Below are 8333 nucleotides of genomic sequence, written 5' to 3' on the forward strand. Positions count from 1 at the left end.
TGCATATAAAATATATGCATGAAAATTAACATTCTGTTGGTCAAATCCCCCTATGGATCCACACTCTGTCGCAGCTTGGATCAATCAGCCTCGTGCTTCATCAATTGCTCTTGCCTCCTCAGTCATGAAGCTCTACTTTCAGTCGGCAGTGTACGTCATCTGGAAGGAGCGCAATGCCCGAGTGTTCACCGCTACATCAACGCCAGCAGCAGTCATCAGTTCATCCCTTGACAGGATGATGTGTGACCGCCTCTTATTGTACCCGGCAAGATCTTCTTCCACCTCTCTGCTACTATTTTACTTATCATATATTAGGCCTCCTTGAGGCTCTTTCTCTTTTCTTTAAGCTGGGTTGTGGTTGTGTGTGTGTTTCTTTATTTTGTAATAAGTTGTTTAACAACAACATTGTAAAATATTCAGAAAATGGTAAGCTTAACATTTTACCAAAAAAAAAAAAAAAAATCTGTGACTAAGCAAGTGCTGGAACACACATGGTGTAAAATATGTGACTAAGCAACATTTTATCTATGTGATTTGTACGTGTTTTTATATAAACTTAAAAATAAGCCAGTGCTGGAACTCGCACGGTGTAAAATATATGATTTCATTAAATATTTTTTTATAGGATTATGTGTTCCTCTATAAACTTGTCATTTTATTAACAATAAATAAGTAATGGAACAATCAAAAGATTCCAATATTACATAACAAATTTATTAAATATTTTCTAAAAATAACAGCAAGTGCCTCCAGGAACTTATATGACATCAGCCAGAGCGCTCGTTTTCTCCAATGTTCCTGTAAAGTTCACATAATTTCAGATCAATTACCGCACATATTTAATGGGAGGAAACTCAGCCAAATGGAGAAACAACCTAAACCCATCTCATCCATGATTGTATTGGGAACACATGTGGCTCTAATTTCAATAGGATTGTCACAACGACAGCAGTTTTCTGTGCAGGCTCGTGAGTCTTCTTCCATTGTGAACTACCAGTCTACCACTTTGTCAAGCAAGCGGTTATAACTCTCAACTTCTTCGTGTATGTCTCCAGTCACCTGATGATATCATACATGAGTATGAAAAGAATAACATCAAAATGGTATTGTCTTTATGGCTAGACTTGTCAGAAAGCAATAGACTATAGCTCAAGATTCAATAAGGGTTACACATACAAATCCTTGTTGATATACTCTTAAGAATTCAGATCCGTTCCCAACCTTTAACACCAGAAGCCAATTCATAATCAAGAATTACAGATTATAAAACATTTATAGATCCTAATGTCGATGTTTGTAGATATGAAAAGAGAATACTCACTTTAGAAATTAAACTCTGTCATGCAGACTCTCCAGTGATTCATCATCGCCCGTTCACTTGTACCATGAGAATACGAAGAGGAAGCCTTTAAGCGGCCTTCCTCAAGTCCATCAAGACCATCGAAGAGAAACGTCTTGAGACACGATTCTCCCTGGAAAACAGAACCATTTGTTTATTAATCAAATTATTAGTTTGGAGACACATAAATCAAAATTTTGATAACTCTTAATCCGAACTATATTGTTAATCTCCTCTCTGATGTTCAACACCTAGAAAAAAAATTCTTCAGTTACGGATATTCATTTAGTGTCAGAGTTTAATGGTGGTTTGCAAAATAATAGCCTGAAACGGTGGTCAATTGAAGTCAGTATCAATAAACAGAAAGCAGCTCACCGGAATTATTTGAATACACAACAATCAAGATCTGAAGAATAAACTTACATTTACATCTCCCCACCACGCCTTCCAGAACCACATCAACTTAACCTCGACAACAGAGGAACACCTGCCGGACTTCAATTCGGAGAAAAACTCTCAAATTAGCCATATCACGGAATATAAATGTACTAAAAGAGATATATAAGAGATGATGATTTCGAGAGCAGAAATACTGACCAATTTATACTCGCAATACACCGCCTCACTGATGTAAATCACACATTCAAGACCCCGTCCTGGTTGATTGAATTAATATGATTAATCACATAACTCGTGCGGTTTCAGAGATAGTGAGGAAGATAAGAAGACGCCATAGAACAAAGTAGAGGCCGATCCTAAAATTTCCATTTTTTATTGTCGACACAATTAGGATACACTTTATTGGGCTTTCGGGCTGCATGTACTTCTAAATACAGACCCTTCTGATTTCTTAGCCCAAGTACACATTGAAATGTATGCGTAAAGAAGAAGCCGAAATAACCTGAATACATTACTTAATGAAACGGTGTGTTTAAAGGCAATGGACACGTGTCAGATCTTTAGGAAACGACTTTTCTAGCTGGAATCCTAGGTGGCAGCATAGGAGAGAAGCAAACCCTTTTATATATATATAGATATCACCTATTTTTGACTAGTTCATATCTTGCTTTCAAGTCACCACTGATTAGTTCAAGATATATATATGAACAAAACTTAGGTTAATCCCTTAGGCTGAACCTTTAAATTCACCTCAACTTTAATAACCAAACAAAATACCGCGTAGATTAATGAATAAAAAATATTTAATATTTTTTAAATAAACCAAAATAGTTTTAAAAAACTTCAATTTTAACGACGCTAACACCACAAGCTAAACCCTAAATCCAAACCGTAACCCTAAATCCAAACTCTATACCCTAAACCCAAACAATATATCCTAAACTCAAACCCTATACCATAAACCCAAACTCTAGATCCTAAACCCAAACCATATACCATATACCCTAGATTCTAAACCCAACCCTATACCATGAACCCAAATCCTAGACTTTAAATCCAAACCTTAAATCATAACCTTAAACTCTAGAGGAATAACATCAACATTAATCCAAATATTTAGGGTATAGGATTTACGTTTAGAATTTACAGTTTAGATTTAGAGTCTATGGTTTGATTTCAGAGTATATGGTTTAGTTTTAGGGTCTAGGGTTTGGATTTAGGATATAGAGTCTAGGGTTTACGGTCTAGGATTTAGGGTTTAGGATATAGGGTTTGGGTTTAGAGTTACAGTTTGGGTTTAGGGTATAGAATTTGGATTTAGGATTTATTTGTTGGCGTTAGCGTCGTTAAAATTGACGTTATTTTATTTTTAAAGCTTTTTTGGCTTTTAAAAAATGTATTTAATATTTTTTTGGTTCACCTTAAAGGGTGAACCTAAGTTTTGTTCTTTATATAGCTATCTATATTATTAAAATTGAAGTATGTTTTGGTGTTATTTGAAAACATGGATAACAGTACAAATCTATATTATTAAAATTGAAGTATTTTTTGGCGTTGTTTGGAAACATGAATAACAGTATAAATGAGAATTGTTTGAAAACATGGATAGCAATATAAAAAAGAAGTATAGTGTCCTTTAAGTAATTTCATAATATAATTACATTAATTTTCTTTTCATATTTCACTAGTTTAACAATTTCATTAATTATATTGCATTAACAAATACATTACATTATCCTAATAATAATAATAGTGCATATTTTTATTTATTAGTTAATCAACATTAACTTTGTGTCAATTATAAAATACAAAATATAAAATAACTGGATATTTGTATATGGTTAAACATTCTGTTTACTTTGTTTTACAAAAATATTTTTTTTAATTTCAATCGGTGGAAAATTACGTAGCCAAAAACATGATTCAAATACATGTCTTTATGAATAAAATAATAACTTAAATCAAAATAATAAAAATGTATTACATTTATTGTAACGTATTTTTTTCCTCCATATAGTTATTTTACTAAATAAAAAACTCATTTTTTTACAGCAAATAAAAAACTAATTTTATTTCACTTAATTTAGCAAAACACATAAAAATAATTTTTTTATTAGTTTATAAAATCGGTTAGGCATGAACATTGGCTACGGATTGTTCTTTTCGGGTATCGTTTTTTTTTTGAAATTAGTCCCGCATGAAAATTATAAATTTAGGTGTGGGCTTTGAGTTGGATCTTTCTAGGTCTGGATGGGTTCGGTTCTGATGTATATGAACCGAGTTTGGATATTTGTACCAAAAATAACCGTATTACTCAATTTGGTTCAAGTATTTTGAATACAATTAGTTATATTACAACCCATCTAAAATTTATATAACATTAATTATGAATTTTTTTTTATCAATATATAAAAATATAAAAAACAATACCCGTACGGGTGCGTAGATCAATCTCTAGTAATCTATTAAAACTGAAGTATATGTTAGAATTAACCATTAATTTATGTTAATATTTACAATCTATGCCATTAAGATAATAACTACTTATATATTTTATCATTAATTATTTTTTGTCATTTAAAATAGCATAAAACATTAGGAACATACATTATTTGTAGATTTTGTGTAATATACACATATATTAGCTGGATTTTGACATTGATTACATGTATAACATATATTAACCGGCCATATAAACATGTCATTTACACATGCTTTCGCATTGACTAACCGAAGTTTACTGTACTAAAACATGACACATTCACATATAATATTAACATTAGTTTAGTACTATCACACTACTCATCAAACTTTGTGCCAAGCCAACCTTGAATATAAAATCTTGTTCATTAAAATTAATATAAAATTGATATAAAAATAAAACAAAATTAAGATTACAGTATAAAAAATATATGAAAAATTTATATATATTAAGATCGAATTATCTTATGCTATAAAGAAGATATTCTCTTCTTCCTCTTTCTAACACGTCATTAAATAGAGGGAGGAGGAGTCGACATACGTGCCAATCCTAATCCTAAGCAAGTTTATTGATTTACGACAGGGTAAATGGGCCATCAAATATAGATTCTTAAACACTGCACAAGGACCAAGCCAAAACGCCTCTTATTTAACGACTTCTGTTTTTGTGGGTCTCGTCCCCTTAAGGACCAAATTTTGTGGCTGATAATGTTGCCAGAGCTACTTCTTCCCCTACCTCACACCATTATCGTCGTTTCAGCTATCTGCAACTCAACCGACTGAGTGAAACCTCATTGAAACGCTTCTTCTTTGCTTTAACACTATGTAATTACTATACTCAGTTATGTCTTTCAAGCATAGCTCCCATTACGTGGTCATTAATTTCCATTCCCCATCTCCTCTCTAATTACGCTTTTTCTAATCTATAAATGGAATGCAGATGACAAACAATTCTCATCACTTCGTTTGCATAGATGTTGAGTTTTTATTATTGATTGACGGTGCACAAGAATATAAAGTTTGAATTCTTCTTCTCGGTTTGAAAATCTTGCAAACGATGATTCTGATGTCGAGTTTCCACACAGTAAGCATTGATCTTTATGATTTGCTTGCTCACTGAGTTTTTGTGTATATTGAAATTCACAAGAGGAGGGAGAACAAAGTTGATATGCTTAGGGCTCTGGAAGAGCTGAAACTGTTGTTTGATTTGATTCTTGTGGGTTTTCGTCTTATCATTAACCTTATCGGAACTTGATCTTTGTATGGCTGAGTAAAAGTCACACCTTTCTTCTTTTTTTTTTCCTGAAACATTTCAGAATTCTTTTTTTTTATGTAGGTTGTAAAGAAAGATGAAGATGTGAAAGTGATTGAAGTAGCAGGTGATGACGAGATAAAGTAATCCCAGTAGCAGTGTTATAATTTTTACTTTTGTGAGAAACTAATCTTCAACCAGCGCTGCCTTCAATCATCTCCTACCACCGAACATGTGTCGCCTCTGTGATTCTATATCTTCCGGTGAAGGCGATTGTTTGATTAGTTTTAGTGAAGTTAAGATTAGTGTGTTAATCTCTATAAGCATCCAAGAATCTCTTTTCTAAAAATTTATGTTGGCTTGGTGTTCTTCGTTGCGAGGATCACGACTTCTAGATCAGTTTCATTATCAACTTATGGAAAAACTGATTTAGCCATTGTGGCACTTAGAGCTATACCTCTTTTGTCTTATGAGACTTGAGAGTTCCCTACACATGCATTCATTTGTATTTGACATTGTTTACTGGTGAAAAAATGCAGTGTGCTGGTACCCTTGAACAATTGATATATAGCCATATAGTAGTACAAGTGCGCAACTTCAGTGAAGATGTGTCTCACATGCAAGAAATCAAAGACAGTGATGTTCTGAATGGTTGCAAAGCCTTGATGCCTGCAGATTTGGAAGCTTTACCTTATGCAGTTGGTCACGACGCCAAAAACACAATCTCGAGAAACACAGAGGATAAGGCAGGGCAAGAAGCTGGGTATCGACTGGCTCTGATCCTGTAGAAGCTGTTGTTGAGAGACCACACAGACGATGGATACGATCCATGCTTTCTATTCTGCTTCAGACAGCTTCTAGGTTTGTTTGATTCTCAAGTTTAAATGTGTCTAGCTAAGAGAGTTCTTCTACTGGTAAGCGAAATATGATAGGACGACACTCATTAAATCGCCAGAGAACTTAGTCAAGTGTATTGTCATCAGTTTATAAACCCTTAGAAGCATATTCAGGATTTTGTTAAGTTGGTTTCTTTCGGTTTGGAATCATTTTCTTCGCAGATATGTACATTGTGCAAATACTTTTATCATGATAATTGCACTGCTGACACGTTTTTGATCACAAAGCCGCGAGTTCGAAGAAGAGGACTGTTAATCTACTTTTGCTTTAACTCCACTAATCTATAGAACATGATTGGCATTGCTAGGTTCGACTCCTATGGGCTGCCTTGACAACAACTAACTTTAAGCTTCACTTATTACAGGAACGATGCTGAGGGTAAACACATTGCTTTCGAAATTGAATATGTGTTTATTGGCTTTTTGTAGAGAAACGACCTTGGCTGTTTCTTGTAACAAGTAAATCGACACAACAATATGTTGGGCGAGTCCTCTCCAAACCGGAGACAAACTCTATATCACTATGAATCGAAAACGTTACAAGCTTCGCACTAGTTGCGTGTTCTATGCTTTAGAGAGTTTTATGTTTCTGTATTCTTACAACTTTGAGTAGAGACCTCTATTTATACTAGACCTAATCATGTTAATCCTTGTTGTATAAGGAATAACATATATCCTAAAGCTATAAGGAATACTTAGACTTAACCCATATTCTTTATGTCTTGTTTCAGGTCTAAAACCGAAGCCCATAAGCAGCCCACCAGATGGCCCAAGAGACACAAGCCTCACATTCTCCACCTTGACTCTTTGGCCTCACTCATCGACTTCTCCGTCTCTCTCTCTCTCTCCTTTGGCGACCAGAAGCTTCGACGAGCTCACCGCTTCGTCTTCTCGGACGATCGTCTGTTCCTCGACGCCGTCGTCACCGGAGATGCATGCTTCTCTCCGATCCTTGCTTCTCTCTATCTCGCCCCTGCTGTAATCTCTCTCTCCTTCGATTCCCCGTGACCAAGACAAGATCCCGACTTCACCGCCGCTCGTCTTCACCGGCGATTTCTTCCACCGCCTTTGAAATCTCAGGTTCTGTTCGTTCTTCTTCTGTCTGTTTCCTTAGACATTTGAACAAACCCTAACCTTTTGATTTCAATTTCCAGCTCGTGCCTTGATGAATCTGTTGTAGCTTTGTGATTATCAACTGACAAGGTCACTCCAATTCTCCTCACGCTACCTTTTTGAAACTGAACCATAACTCGTCAAAGACCAAAAAAGGTAACTCCTTTTGTTTTGACTTCCTTAAGAACGTGTCTCAAGCTCACTTTGAAACCTGTAATGAAAGATTCCTTTTGCTGAATTATTAAAACATATCTCCTTGTTTTAACGTTTACAGCTCATGGTCATGGTGTTGACGTCTCTTCACCATCGTTACTTCCGTTAGGTAATCAAATAGAATTGTTGCTTCAATTCTTTTAAGAGCTTTTGAACTTGTGAATAAATAACTTTTGTTCACAACTGTGTTGCAGGCGTTTCCTTGCTACAACCCCACGTCTTCAGGTTTCTGATTCTTCTCTTTACAATGATTTTTTTTTCCAACTTCTTTTGAAGCTTAACCTCTGCATAAAAAATTCTTTGACTAGTATTTCTTGAATAATTTTTTGCAGATTCCTTGCATAGACAGCTTCTGTCTACACCCATCATTCTTCAAAGGTAATCTTCTATACTCAAATTCATCTTCTTCCCGAGCTTTTTAATAACCCTGTCGAACCATCAGTTTACTTTTCCTGAAACTGATATTTTCTTTTGTGGCTTTTCCGCGAGGTGATCAACTCGACAGCATTGTCACCTCAGCCACGCGAGACCTTCTAAGGCAGAACCTTGAGGATCTCCAAGCATGTCTCGAACTTCTGTCCAGGTACACACTTAGTTAGAAAATCTGCAGGGTTGATAGATGTGTGAATCTTGTGAACCG

The 8333-nt window shown here is 35.0% G+C and overlaps 2 long non-coding RNA genes across 4 annotated transcripts; both read right to left on the minus strand.

Annotated features, from left to right (window-relative positions):
- Positions 1-632: 632 nt before the first annotated feature.
- On the minus strand, positions 633-2119 carry LOC103868537. 3 transcript variants are annotated; one of them, XR_632938.3, is made up of 5 exons: positions 1937-2119; positions 1763-1834; positions 1322-1472; positions 1177-1221; positions 633-1059 (listed from the first exon to the last, which is right to left on the minus strand). It is a non-coding gene; the product is annotated as an uncharacterized LOC103868537 (long non-coding RNA). The 3 variants fall into 3 exon arrangements; XR_632939.3 differs by lacking the exon at positions 1177-1221 and having other exon boundaries at positions 633-798; positions 876-1059; positions 1937-2118; XR_632937.3 differs by lacking the exon at positions 1177-1221 and having other exon boundaries at positions 1937-2118.
- Positions 2120-7602: 5483 nt separating this feature from the next.
- On the minus strand, positions 7603-7803 carry LOC117133904. Its single transcript, XR_004457962.1, has 2 exons — positions 7753-7803; positions 7603-7640 (listed from the first exon to the last, which is right to left on the minus strand). It is a non-coding gene; the product is annotated as an uncharacterized LOC117133904 (long non-coding RNA).
- Between the last annotated feature and the right edge of the window lie 530 nt (positions 7804-8333).

This window comes from Brassica rapa, chromosome A05, assembly GCF_000309985.2.
Source record: "Brassica rapa cultivar Chiifu-401-42 chromosome A05, CAAS_Brap_v3.01, whole genome shotgun sequence".
Taxonomy (NCBI): Eukaryota; Viridiplantae; Streptophyta; class Magnoliopsida; order Brassicales; family Brassicaceae; genus Brassica; species Brassica rapa.